Here is a 13,823-nt window from a genome sequence, read left to right on the forward strand (position 1 = left end):
GAGAGAGGAGAGGAGAGGAGAGGTGGGCGTATAATCGAGCATTATAGTAAGCTTGTTTCTATAAGAATCTCAAACCTGGTTAATATTCTGTCTCCCATTTGGAAAAATAGTAAGCCGTGTCGTTGATTCTTAATGGTTAGTGAGTGCACACACGCACACACACACACACACACACACACACACACACAGAGAGAGAGAGAGAGAGAGAGAGAGAGAGAGAGAGAGAGAGAGAGAGCTTTTCAAACCCAAGATAGAAGCTTTTTGATTCTAAAAGTGTCCATTTGTGATGATAAGGAAAGGTTGTGTTCTGTGCAGGGAAGCACATTCAAATGAACAGAATAAGCAAATGGGAATGTAATTAAGTAGAGTCAGATGGGTGTTAATGATTTACCTTCCCAGAGGAATAGCAGTGCTGTTGCTAAAGAAATGAAAGAAGCCAGATATGAGCATCTTTGTTGTCTTTATGTGGAGGTCACTCTGGTCTGAGCAAGTTAAAGATGTTAGAGTGGAAGGTGGGAAGGAAAATTTCCCCTTCTTTCACAATAGGGTAGATTGTTTGTGGCAAGTGTAGAATCCTCCATTGAAAAGAAGTGTTATTGACTACCTGGTTTGAGACATCAAATCTGTCTGATATTTGGAATGTATGAGCATTTGACTGTTTTGGTCTCTATAACACTTGTAAAAAAGCTAAGAGTTTGCCCCTGTTTTCAGAGTTCTGTGATGAATATTCAGCTGGGGATCCTGGTCCAAATTGACCATTAATTGGGATTTATTATGATACTATAAAATCATATACATTGTTATCATCACATGTGAATTACATTGATTTGGGTCCAGTCTCTAGAAAGTATTTATCCCAAGTTACATGGGTAAGATTGCATGATGTAGCTAGAGTCCACAAAGAAAAATTTATTATACTGTTTTAGTAAAATTTCAGCCCTTCTCTGAGTATAATTTATTAGTTCCAAGTAGTGAAAAGCAGGAATGAGAAAGAAGCTCAGATAAGATTTGGCACATTTCAGTTCTGGTGTTGACACTGATGGTGACAAGTGTTAGCTACTTTTCAATCCTTTTCAACCAAAATACTTGTGAGTATGTTTGCCTGTGACAAGTGGTATGTGACACAGTGGAACTGAGTAGAACAGAGGCAGAGAGAAACTCACAACCTGACAGTGTGCTGGGCAAGTACAACTGTTAGTTCATCTCAGTGGTGACTAGACCAGCATTGTATGCACTTTAATTCTTTGGGTACCCTCATAATTACTGCCTTTTATTAAAATCTGAGAAGACCAGTACTCATGAAAGCAAAATAACTTGACCAAAAATGGACAGTTTGTCAATGGCTAAGCTGGAGCTGGACTCTAAAGCTTCTGATTTTCCGTGCAGGATAATTTTCCCCCCAAATGACTGTTTTAATCATAAGGTTCTAAAAAAAAAAGCAATATTTTCAAGGTGGCACTGTATCCTTCTAGATTGTTTCAAATAGCTCTCTTAAAAGTCAAAATAACTATCTCATCTTAACAAATCCATTATGCACTTGGATCTAGCATAAAAACATGATTTATTTATACGTTAATTAAACTGTCCTTTAAATTCATGACTATAACAGAGAAGAATCATAGATGCAAAGGAAATTATTTAAATATGTGCTTCTTGGTGGGCAGGTAAGGAAAGAATAAAATGGAAAATTTTAAGAAATCACTAAATCAACTTCTTCAGCAGCTGTTTGGGTGGAATACCATGGAGAATTAGAAAATCCTTCAAAGAAATGTAAGAATGTAAAGATGTTGCAAAAGTTGACCTTAACCTTGAGCCAGTTGACATTATTTTTAAAAATAATACATCATTTGCTTAGTCATAGCAGTGAAAGAAGTTAGATTAGGTCAAAGCTTTCTTAAGATATTTATGAAAAATACTATGAATCACAAATAGTAAATATTTCACTTCTGCTAAATGTAATTGAATTTTAGCTTCTAAATTAAGAAAGATTCAATATACCTCTGCAGATAATTATTTTTCATATTTTTCTATAGTTTTAGAGAGATAGGTAAGTCGGAAACAAAATAAATGCAACAAGGAGGGCCACTTTACTTACAGATACATGTAATGGTTAAATTAAACTCCAAATTAGTGTAGACTTAATAATACATTGTATTCTATTCTTCCAAGTCTCTGTTTATCACCTTTTTGTAACAGAATCTCTGCATTTTTGAACTCACTGATATGGTGCTGGTGCTATTTCCCCCCCCCGGGGGGGGCAGCCTTATAAGAAGAGGGGTTAACTAAGTTTTATGCCTTAGTGGAAGCTTTTTTTTTTTTTTTGGCTGCAACTCATCAGAATTATGTATTACTATAAAGTCTTAAAATTATATGTACACAAAGATTGGCCATTTAACGTTTTCTTCTTTGTTAAGATTATGGATAGGCTTATATCTCACGCTAAAATGGTCATAAATATTATAGTGACTGCTAAATCGTTAATAGTAAAAGCAGAATTTTGTGATGCATCTTAAATACCCAGTGTCCCTCAGTCCTATAGTTAAAAACCAGAGTCATGTAGTCTATCCTCCGAGGGTCCCTACCAGCCCTCAAATGCATCTAGCTGTTTTGTGGTAAGTTTTTTCTTTCCATAAAAATTATCCTGTCACATACTGAGCCTGTATCTGTCACTTTCTCTGAATTACAAGTGAATTATACCTTGAATAGATTTCCCCAAACTGGAGAAACGAGCGCGTTCCCCTTCTGAATATTTTAGACTTGTATGAGTTCTCCAATATTTTTGTTTTTGTGCAAGACCGCTTGCAAGGCGGCCCGGAGCCTTGAATGCTGACAGCCTCCATTAGTGTTAATGCTGGTCTCTTATCTCCGCGGCTCTCCTGAGCTCCCCCCTCGCTCTTTCTTGTCTGATGGTTCACTGACACCGTTGACAAGGCTGACACCACCAATCAGCTTCGTCTCAGCAAGGTCACTGTTCAGACTTGACTCGTGATTGGCTGCTGCGCTTCAGCGTGTTATTACTGTCTGATTTGATCGGAGGCAGGGGGTGGTCTCCAATCAAACAGAGAAAAGGTCCTAGAGAAGGTAATTAAATCCTGTCAGAGGCAATTATCGGTTCCAGGGCCATGACTCTGGCCCTGAATGCAGATGATCTGAAACTGTATTCTTGTAGAAATCCAAGAGGGCTCCTGGCATGGCTGTTAGGCATAAAAGAAGCAGCAGGCTCTCTCCAAACAATGCAGCTCTGTATTTGAACCTGTCTTTTTTCCCCTTTACCAGAAGGCGTCTATTTTCGTTGATCAAAAATATTCCTTTTCGAACCACATTCTAATTAATTTAAGAGACAAGGTTTTCCTTTCTTGTACATAAATAATGACAAGTTTTACCAAAGAACTTCTGCCCCCCACTACAGCCTGTGACAAACAGGCTTTATTCAGGCAAACCAAGCCCCTAATGGAAAGAGAGCAGTCTGCAGTTTAGACCATGCAAGGAAAACGGCTAGACTCCTTCAGGACTGCTGCTTCTGAGAAAGCCCTTAGCCTGCATGTGAGAACTCCATGCCATGGAAATTTGGAAGTTCCCACAGGTAGTCTACTGACAACACTGTGCATTTAATGGCTACAGTTTATTTATTTTTAAAATTGATGGGCTGGCTTATATCCCTCACTAAAATGATTATAAAATACCATGATGAATGCTAAATCAGGCTAGTATTAAAAGTAGTATTTTGAGATATACCTTAAATACCCATGCCTTCAGTCCTACAGTTAAAAATCAAAAAGTCATGCAGTTTACCCCTTTGGCCTCCTGCCAGTCCCACAGGGGAAGGCTGATACAGATTTACAGATTTTAGAATGTAAGGAATACGCCTCCCCCAAATATGTAGGGGATCCCATTTTTAAACTGAGGCATGGAATATCAAAACAGAAAGAAAAGAATGCTGTGTTTTTATTTGGGAAGAGAAGGCCAACTCCAGAGGCACACATTTATTCGTGCATAAATAGAGGACTCCAGTTATGTTTCCTGTGTGATTTTCCTTCAGCTGCTATTAAATAAGCTTCATGTGGCTTTTGCCCAAGAACTTAGGACTAGAAGGTAAATGTCTATCCAGATCATGGAAAATGCTCGCAGTTCTTGATAGAACTAATCAGTTTAACATGAAAGGCATTTGCTCTCGGATGAAGGCATGCAGTCATTTCTACACCCTGCTACTGGCTTTAACAGATGTTATGGAAACACTGCACCTCATAAACACCAACCTTCCCAAAGCATAGTCTGGATTTCGAGCTCTGTGTGTTGAACATGGGTGCTATTTTTGCTAGAATAAGATGTTCAAAATACCATTAAAACAATTTCTGAATTGTTGCTGATGAAACAGTTTAGCCACTAGGGTTTCTCCCTGGGGAACAGTTAACTTTCCTCTAATCTTGGTTGTTTTCTTTGTTTCTAAAACACCATGTTCCCTAATATGCATGACTATTTGTTTTGTTGAAACATAAACAGATACTCTAAGCAAAACATGGTATTTTTTTTTTTAAGGAGACCCTGCTACTAGTCCATTAATCAGAATGAGATATCAGGCTGGTAAAGAAATTGGGGGGAGAAGACATTAATAATGGGAACTGCGTTGGACATTCGTGCGCTGTCTTGTAAAAAGCCTCAAGTCCTAGGCTGTACATAGGACTGTGAAAATGATGTTTGATTCATTCCATATTGTGTTTTTGCAGCATCAAAAGCTTCATCAACCTCTCTAATAAAGATAAAATAGATACATAGGAAGAAGCCAACTGCTCATGGATCTGCAGCGTATTTTAGATCAGTAGACCCAAGGTTCACTGCTAATATTGAAACATTTTTTTTCCTCCCAGAAAGGGACAATTACTTCATTTTTGAGGTAACACATTTATTTTTATTTAGCTCATCATTGTATATTATTGTGTGGATTATTTATTTTGTGATAACTGTTTTAAAGAAGATCCTTCAGAAAGAAAGCTTTATCAAGGAAAAGAAACAATGCTTATAAGAAAAACCTGGGGATTAAATGGAAATATTTCCTGAATAATTAAAACCAGTACTTTAATAGGAAAGGAAGGAGGAGAAACCAGGACTAGATTACTTTTGCCCACTTTACTGAAGAATTCTACACATCTGGACAACGTCATCTTCCAGGTATACCTTTCAAGGCTGTCTTACTCGATTGGGAGCTACTGGAGGGCAGGGATGGTACCCTATTCCACCTGGTATACCCAGGAAACTGATAAACAAAACTGGTATTGATTCCTCAAACTCTTATGGAGTACCTGTGTAAGCCTCTGTGGGGTGGGCCTTCTCCCCCAGATGCAACTCTCAAAATCATGAGTAGCTACACAGCAATACTTTTTTTTTTTTGAGGGGGGTGGAGAAGAGAGAGAGAGAGAGACAGAGAGAGAAGTCAACTCTGGTTTGACTAGTTACCCATATCAAAGTATCTAATCTGAGCTGGAGAAAGCTCCAAAGCTCCAGAGCTCCAAAGAGCACTGGCTGGTCTTTCAGAGGACCTGGATTCAGTTTTTAGCACCCCTGTGGTTCCAAGGGATCCCACACCCTCTTCTGGTTTCTGCAGATATCACACTCATGGGTGCACTTACATAGTTTAGGCAGAACACTCATACATATAAAATGAAAATAAATAAAAGTGGCTAATCTTTGCTCTAAATAAAACACAGATGTGTCTTTATGCTCTTTCTTAATTCTGTGATCATTCAAGTCACAACTGTCAGGACTACCTTAATGAGAAATATCTGAGGTTATTAGCATTATGAGGGTAGACTGTGTGCATCATGTGCCTTTAAATGGTTTGTAAACAAAACTCTCCAGGGGTATTATGCTATGTTCAGTACTAAAGTGTATTTTAAAATTTACAATGTTTATACAAAACATAGAAAATAATTCACATTTATTTCTTTCTGTTAGGTTTCTTTGGTCAGGGTTATTGGAATAAGAAGAGTGGGTATGTCTTTTAATTGGTCTTTCCCAGATTTCTGGTGAGATCTTAGCACTACGAACCACAGGAATAAACAGCCCAGATAAAATCCACTGGGGTCCATTTTCAGGATGGTGCATATGGGAATAATAATTTATGAATGGTAATAGGAGCTGGGTATGCAATTCCCTGCCCAACACCAGGGTAAGTGTACCCCACTGATTCCCCAATGCACTGAAAATACTTGACTAAATAAGATAAAAGCCATTTGCACTTCTTGTTTCTAAGTTGAAATTCCTCAAAAGCAATTGTTAGAAAAAGGAATGACATGAAAATCACTATTAAGCAATATGTTTCAAGAAATATATGTGTGTGTGTGGGGGGTGTGCACGCGCACGCGCACAGGGGTTGGCAATGAAAAATTATCTAGGCCTTTCCACACAGGGAATGGAAAAATTAACTTGTGCTGTTCTGTGATGCTGCTGTGAATTTGCTTCCTTGCAAGCTGCATATTTACCCCTCAAGGGATCTGAAAACTTATCAGGTTTTATTAATTTATTGGCTCTGCACTGAGGTGTATTGTAAGCCAATTTTAAGTACTTCATTTTGGTATTTATTCACTGCTCATAGAAAGAAGCATCTTCTCTGAGAAACCCGGAGGCTGTCTAGAACCAACCAAGGACATGAAATCTAAACATATTTAAATATTTTATTTGTATTTAATTTATTTAGTTAATTAATTGTGTGTGTGGTATGTGCAGATGTGTATGTGTTCCCATTTGTCTGACATATGTGTGGAGGCCAAAGCTCAACATTTGGTGGCTTCCTCTATTACTTATTTTTAGACAAGGTTTCCTCATTTTTTAGAGAAGGTTTTTCACTGAACCTGCAGTGCACCGATTTGGATGGCAACCTCCCCCAAACCCCATCTTCTACTTTCTGCCTCCCCAGCTCTGAGATTACAGGTATGAGCATCCATGCCTCATCTGGTTTTTTATGTGGGTGATGGGGGTTAAATTTAGATCTTCAAGGTAGGCGATTGGCCAACTAAGCCATCTCCCAGCTCTTAATATATCTAGTTTTTGAGCCAGGTCTTGTGTATCCCATGTTGACCTTGAACTGACTATGCAGCCAAGGATGACCATGAACTCTTGATCCTCCTGCCTCTGCCTCCCAAATGCAGAGATGGTGGGCATACACCACATGTAATTTGTTTGATATTAATAAGTAGTAACATCATTCCTGGTTTGAAAACTTAAGGACATATTCTTTTGGTAATGGTAGATAGAGTTTTGCAGATTTAAGGATTTGATTGAAGAAGTATGTTCTCTTCTTATTTATAGAAGTTGGCAATTTTACTCCCAATCAGTATACAGAAGTCTGAGAATGTGATTGTTGGAGTAGAAGAGGTAATGTCACAAAGAACTTCAAGGGACCAGTCAGGTCAAAGAATGGTGAGGAAATGTGGACAGTCAGTGCCCTACAAAAATCTGAAGGCTAAAAAACGGGAATGGAGCCAGGTGTGGTGATGCACACCTTTAATCCCAGGACTCTGGGAGGCAGAGGCAGGGGGATCACTGTGAGATTGAGGACAGTCTGGTCTACACAGCAAGTTCAGGTCAGCTGGGGGCTACAGGGAGACCCTGTCTCAAAATGACTGCCCCCCCCAAACCAAACAACAACAACAAAAAACCTTCTTTAATAGGGTTGGAGAGATGGCTCAGTGATTAAGAGAGCACTAGCTGCTCTTGCAGAGGACCTGGGCTGGATTGCCAGTTCTCACATGGTGTCTAACAACTGTCTATAACTCCAGTTCCAGGGGATCTGATGCCCTCTTCTGACCTCTGGGGCATTGCACAACATGGGTGCACTTACATACATGCAGGCAATACTCTCATAAAATAAAAATAATAAATAAAAATTTTAAAAAATGGGCATGATAAAAAGATGGAAATAATGAAGGATATCCCTGGGGGCGTAGGAGAGAAAGGACACCAGCCTGGCAAATGGAAAAAGCAAGGTGCACTGGACCGGAAGCCACATAGTCTCATGAAATCCTCTTTTTAAATAAAATTTGGGGGGTGTCTGTGTGTGTGTGTGTGTGTGTGTGTGTGGTATGTGTATGGTGTGTGCGTGTGTGCGCGTATACACACATGGTCCTGTATGTGCCACAGCACACATGTGGAGGTCAGAGGACAACTTTGTGAGTTGGTCCTCCCCTTCCCCCTTCACATGGGTTCCAGGGATTAAATCAGCTTGCCAGGCTTGCATAGCAAGCACTGTTCCCCCCTGAGCCATTTTGCTGGCCCATAAAATTCTTTTAACAGAATATCCTCCTTTCTTAACAGAAGTACTGCTTTCCCTTAAGGGTATTTTGTTTGTTTGTTTGTTTGTTTTTCCTCTAGCACTGTCTTGAGTGAAGGCCATTCTTTGTGAGCTACTTCCGGGCTTTGGGCAGGAACTCAGGGGTGGTATTTTATTCTCCTAGCTGTTTCCAAACCTCACGCAGTAACCTGCCATTTGAAACCGATTCCATCTGTCTGAGCCACCCCATTTGCAGTCTTCCCTGGAATCTTTTCATTTCCTGACATTTTCCACATGTGGAAAAAACCTTCCTCACCCATCTTACCTCCTTCCACATATATAACTGGAACTTTTATTGTCTCTATGAGAATTTCAAAATCGACATAGTTTACACTGACAGCCTTGCACACCCATGGCACATGACAAATGTTCATAGTCTTTCTGGCTCCTGGAACTGAGATTTGGAGTCTGTTTCTCCACCCTTTGATTATAGGCTAGCTTTATGATTTAATTTGCCCAATTGAATCAATCAATCATCAATCAATCAATCAATCAATCCCCCCTCCTTCCTTTCCTTTCTCATTCCCCTTTTCTTTCCCTCCCTGCCTCCCTCCGTCCTGCCCTCCTCTCTCTCTTTCCCTTATTGTCTGTGGGTAGGTAGATGGTGGTTGTATATGTGTAGGATCATTTCTTCCTTGTGAACAGACTAAACATAGCTGATGGGAGGTAGAGCCCTCATGTTGCGGAGACAAACAGACCAGCTGAGATCTAGTCCACCAAGCAGTGAGTGAAGTCATTTTAGATGCTGCAACCCAAGCAGAGCTACCATCCAACTGCAAAGATCATCTGATTCCACCTAGATCAGATGAGTTCCCCAAGTCTCCTTGGTTGCCCTAGGGTATCCCAGGCATCTCACAGAATGTAAGATAAACAATGATTTGTGGGGATTAATTAAGTAGCAAAATTTAGACATATTTTAAGACCCAGCCCTCACTTTTTTAAAATATATGTATTTTATGATTACCCTTAAGAATTTCAGCACTCATTCAGAAATTTTACTGATTTTTTTTCCCTTGGGTGATTTGATCTCTTCATCTTTGAAAATGTTCACCTTCATCTGAAGAAAACTCATGACTAATATTAATGGTCAGAATGTGGAAAAGAGACAGAAAAGCGATATAACGGGAGCAGGACCAAGTATCAGGCTTATGATCTAAGATGGCAAAATCCTTTGGGGGATTGACAGTGGCGGTAATAACCAGCAAGTAGGAAACTTGACCATGAATAATCAGTAATCAAGTTGAGACAATTTAATCAAATTTTCTGTTTAAAACAATTTCTTTCCCCAAATCTGCAATGAGTCATCCTTTCCCAAATGAGCACTCAAAAGGAAGAGATTAGGCTACAGTAGACAGGATCTCAGAGACCATAATTGAAGAGTACCTGCAACCTTGAGGCAGGCCTTAAAGAATATGACATGCTTATCATAAGAACACATGCTTTTATGATATAATTGTCGTCTTGAGGTCTGAACAGGTGAGGTGCCAGCAGGTAGATTTCAGTGGCCTCCAAGAATGACTATATGAGTGATAAACCCAAGTGATGGTGAGGATGTAGCATGATAACTATAGGGAAGAAAAGGTACCCTTCCCTTTTCGATGGTTTGTGACCCTGGTGGAGAACAGGCATTGATGGATATGGGACACTGAAGGACAATGGAGCTGCTGGGTTTCATCAGCCTCACCAATCAATTTCAGTTGTCTGCATCTTGAATCTGTCTTGTAGATCAACAAGTCAGACTAGGCTGGTACAGCAACTTCTTGACATGGTTACCATTGCCTTCCCTTTCTGTGGCCAGGCCAGACTCTGGTAATTCATTACAGCACCCTCTCTTCTGTTCAGTATGGATGTGATTCTGATTCTTTTCTGGTCCAGCCATCCAGTAACTAAGTCAATACGTGATAAGTGATATCTGGAATGGAAACCTATGTCTTTACACCAGACTAGATTACCTCAAACAATCTTTGCAATATCAAAACTCTTTCATGCCTTGTGTGCAGGAATCTCATACGTCCATCTGTCTCTGCTTCAGGAGATGATACAGGCTATGGCAGATTACAACCTGGCGACTCACATCACATTGCTTCAAGTTCTAGGGAGAAAAAGTTAGTAGTATAGACATTTTCTCTGTTCAATCTGTTTTTCCAAAATTTTAAACATAGAAAACCAAAAAAGACATTTAAATGTAATTTTATCAAGATGAAGGAGAAAATTGATTTTTGGTGTGCCTAACCACTGCATTACCTGATATATAGATTTCAAAGAACCAACATTTGATTTTGTGAGCTTCTTTTCCTTTCTCATATATGTCTTGCTATAAATTCGTTCTAAAGATACAATGACAGGTTTTTAAAGGTTTCATTGGATTTTTCTTAAAGCAGAACCCAATCTCAAAATATGAGACCAACTTGTCTCTCAAAGATCGTCTGCGTTTGTTCTGACAGAAAGTGGCATTTTCTAAATTACCTATCATGGTGGATAATGGTAGAGCAGAGGTGACACGCTGATTTATAAAGAAAGCTTCTTAACATATTTTGTAATATCTCATCCCCTAGTGATGACATGAAAGGTTGTAGAAAAGTAGGGGAAGTCATGTTTTCTATTTTATTTTCATGTAATTTTTTTTTTTCAGAAAATTCAATTTATTTCCATCTGCTTTAGTTTTCTTTCAGAATGCTTTTTTTTCCCCCACAGTTCAAGAAATTTAGTATACAAGATATACAAAGCACAGCAGACTCAAATTCTATTTCACATACAGGTAGTAGATCTTTTTATTTAAATGTTTTTGAAAAATTTATTTATTTTTAAACCCACTTTCCAGGTAGCACCCTCCCATAGCCTCCCTCCCCCCACTAGAGCCCTTATACTCTGATATCCCTGCTACTGTCTGCTGTGTTGTTGGCAACCCGCCATTCCCCACTACTTGCCTTCTGGTGAATCTAGTCAGCCTATCTAGAGGTCTTTGTTTTAGGAGGGTCAGCTGTTCCTCATCTAGCGGTAATCAGTTGTCAATATTCCATTGGATAAGATTGGGGTCTGCTGTTCATTTTCCCAGTTCTATGCTGGGTTACTATCTGGGAATCCCTTTGGCCACCCTGGCCAACAACTCAAAAGAAGGTATCGCTTGTCTGGCATTGTTGCTTGTTATGTAGCCTTTAGCTATACATGTGGACACTTATGAAATTATGTTGGCCCCTTTAATCTTTGGTTATACTTTCATTTGGGGTGTTTAAGGCAATACAGTTGGTCCAGATAAAACTGATTTATTTTTACTCTTAAGGTCATTTGAGGATCAGTTCCTCAGGGGTCACATGGGCTTGGGAGGAGCCCAATTCCATTTTGTGGGGTCTCTTAAGCATCCTTGATCAAGAGGACAGGTGACTCACCACAATTATAGGACATTTTGAGAGATGCTCATAGTCCCCTGGAACTAGTCGACCTAGGAGGGCAAGGAGCAAAAAGTGTCCTTTATGTCCCTCTGACCAAATTATTATAGACTTCAAAGTATGTCTGTTAAACACCCAAGGAGGTTAGTTCCACCAGTCCGGTATTATTAATTACTGTGTGTCATGTAGATAAATCTTGGGCAAAGACCAGTTGTTCTCAGATAAATCTTACTTAGACATATATTTCTTGATCTGGTATGTATAATTTGTCAGTAGGGTGTAGGAGTAATATGGTTTCCTCTAGTTTTCAAAACTAGCCAGGCATTGTTTATCTCTCACATTGTCTCACCCCTCCATCATGGTTTTCCCACTTAAGGGGCCCCCATTTCCCCCCTTTCTCCCTTACTAATACCCTTCTCCTATGGTCCTACCTCTCTTGAGCTCCTTCTTTCCCTTTACCCCCTAGGATCCTTGTATACCCTTCCCCTCCCCCCTTAAACTAACCCAATTTTTATCCATATCTCCCTTATTAAGGCCTGTTTCCTACTGTTCTTCTCTTTCAGGTTCTTTCTTTTCCTTTACCTCCCTGTTTCCTTTCCATTACCCTGGTTCCTGTAGTTATGTCTGGTTGTATACTTATTTATCAGAGTCTGGTTCTAGGATCCACATACGAGGCAGAACATATTCGATTTGTTTTCTGAGTCTGTGTTACTTCACTTAGTACAACAGTTTCTAGTTCCATTGATTTACCTCCAAATTTCACAATTTCATCTTTCTTTACTGCTGAGTAAAACTCCATCGTATATATGGACCACATTTTCATTATCCACTCATCAACTGAGGGACACTTAGGTTGCTTCCATCTCTTAGCTATTGTGAAAAGAGCAGCAACAAACATGGATGTACAAGTGTCTCTGCAATAGGATGAGTTCTTTGGGTATATGCCAAGGAGTGGTATAACTGGGTCAAATGGTAGGTTCATTTGTAGTTTTTTAAGAGTTCTCCACACTGCTTTCCATAGGAGTTGAACCAGTTTGCAGCCCCATGAGCAGTGGATGAGTGTTCCCCTTTCCCCACATCCTCTCCAACATTTGGTATCATTTGTTTCTTGATCTTAGCCAGTCTGATTGGGGTGAGGTAGAATCTTAAAGTGGTTTAATTTGCATTTCCCTAATTGTTAGTTATGTTGAACATCTTTTAAGATGTTTCATGGCCATCTTTACTTCATCTTTTTAGAACTCTCTGTTCAGCTCCTTAGCCTATCTTTTAATTGGGTTGCTTCTTGTCTTGGTTCTCTGGTTTTTGAGTTTGTTATATATTCTGCTTATTAAACCTCTGTCGGAGGTGTTGCTGGTGAAAATTTTCTCCCATTCTGTGGGTTTTCTGTTTGCTTGCCTGGTTGTCTCTTTGATGTACAGAAGCTTTTTAGTTTAATGAGGTCCCATTTGTTAATTCTTGCCCTTGTTTCCTGAGCGATTGATGTCCGATTTAGAAAATCCTTTCCTCACCTATATCTTGTAGGTTTTTCCCAATGTTTTCTTTTAATAGTTTCAGAGTTTCAGGCTTTACATTGAGGTCTTTGATTCATTTGGAATTGACTTTTGTGCAGGGTGAAAAATAGGGGTTTAGTTTCATTCTTCTACAGGTGGAGATCCAGTTTTTCCAGCACCATTTGTTGAAGATACTGTCTTTCCTCCACTGTGTGTTCTTGGCAGCTTTGTCAAATATCAGGTGGCTGAAATTGCATGTACTCAGGTTTGGATCTTCAACGATGTTCCATTGATCTATGTGTCTGTTTTTTCACCAGTAGTAACATGCTGTTTTGATGACTACAGCTCTGTAGTATATTTTGATATCTGGTATACTAATGCTCCCAGCACTACTCTTTGTGCTCAGGGTTGTTTTGGTTATCTGGGGGTCTTTTGTGCCTCCATATGAATTTAAGGATGGATTTTTTTTCTAATTTTGTGAAGTATGTCATGGGAATTTTGATTGGGATTGCATTGAATCTCTATATTGCTTTTGGTAGGATGGTCATTTTAACAATACTAATTCTTCCAATCCATGAACATGGCAGGTCCCTCCCATCTCCTGGTGTCTTCCTCAATCTCTTT

The sequence above is a fragment of the Nannospalax galili genome, unplaced genomic scaffold, assembly GCF_000622305.1.
Source record: "Nannospalax galili isolate Female #2095 unplaced genomic scaffold, S.galili_v1.0 scaffold11, whole genome shotgun sequence".
Taxonomy (NCBI): Eukaryota; Metazoa; Chordata; class Mammalia; order Rodentia; family Spalacidae; genus Nannospalax; species Nannospalax galili.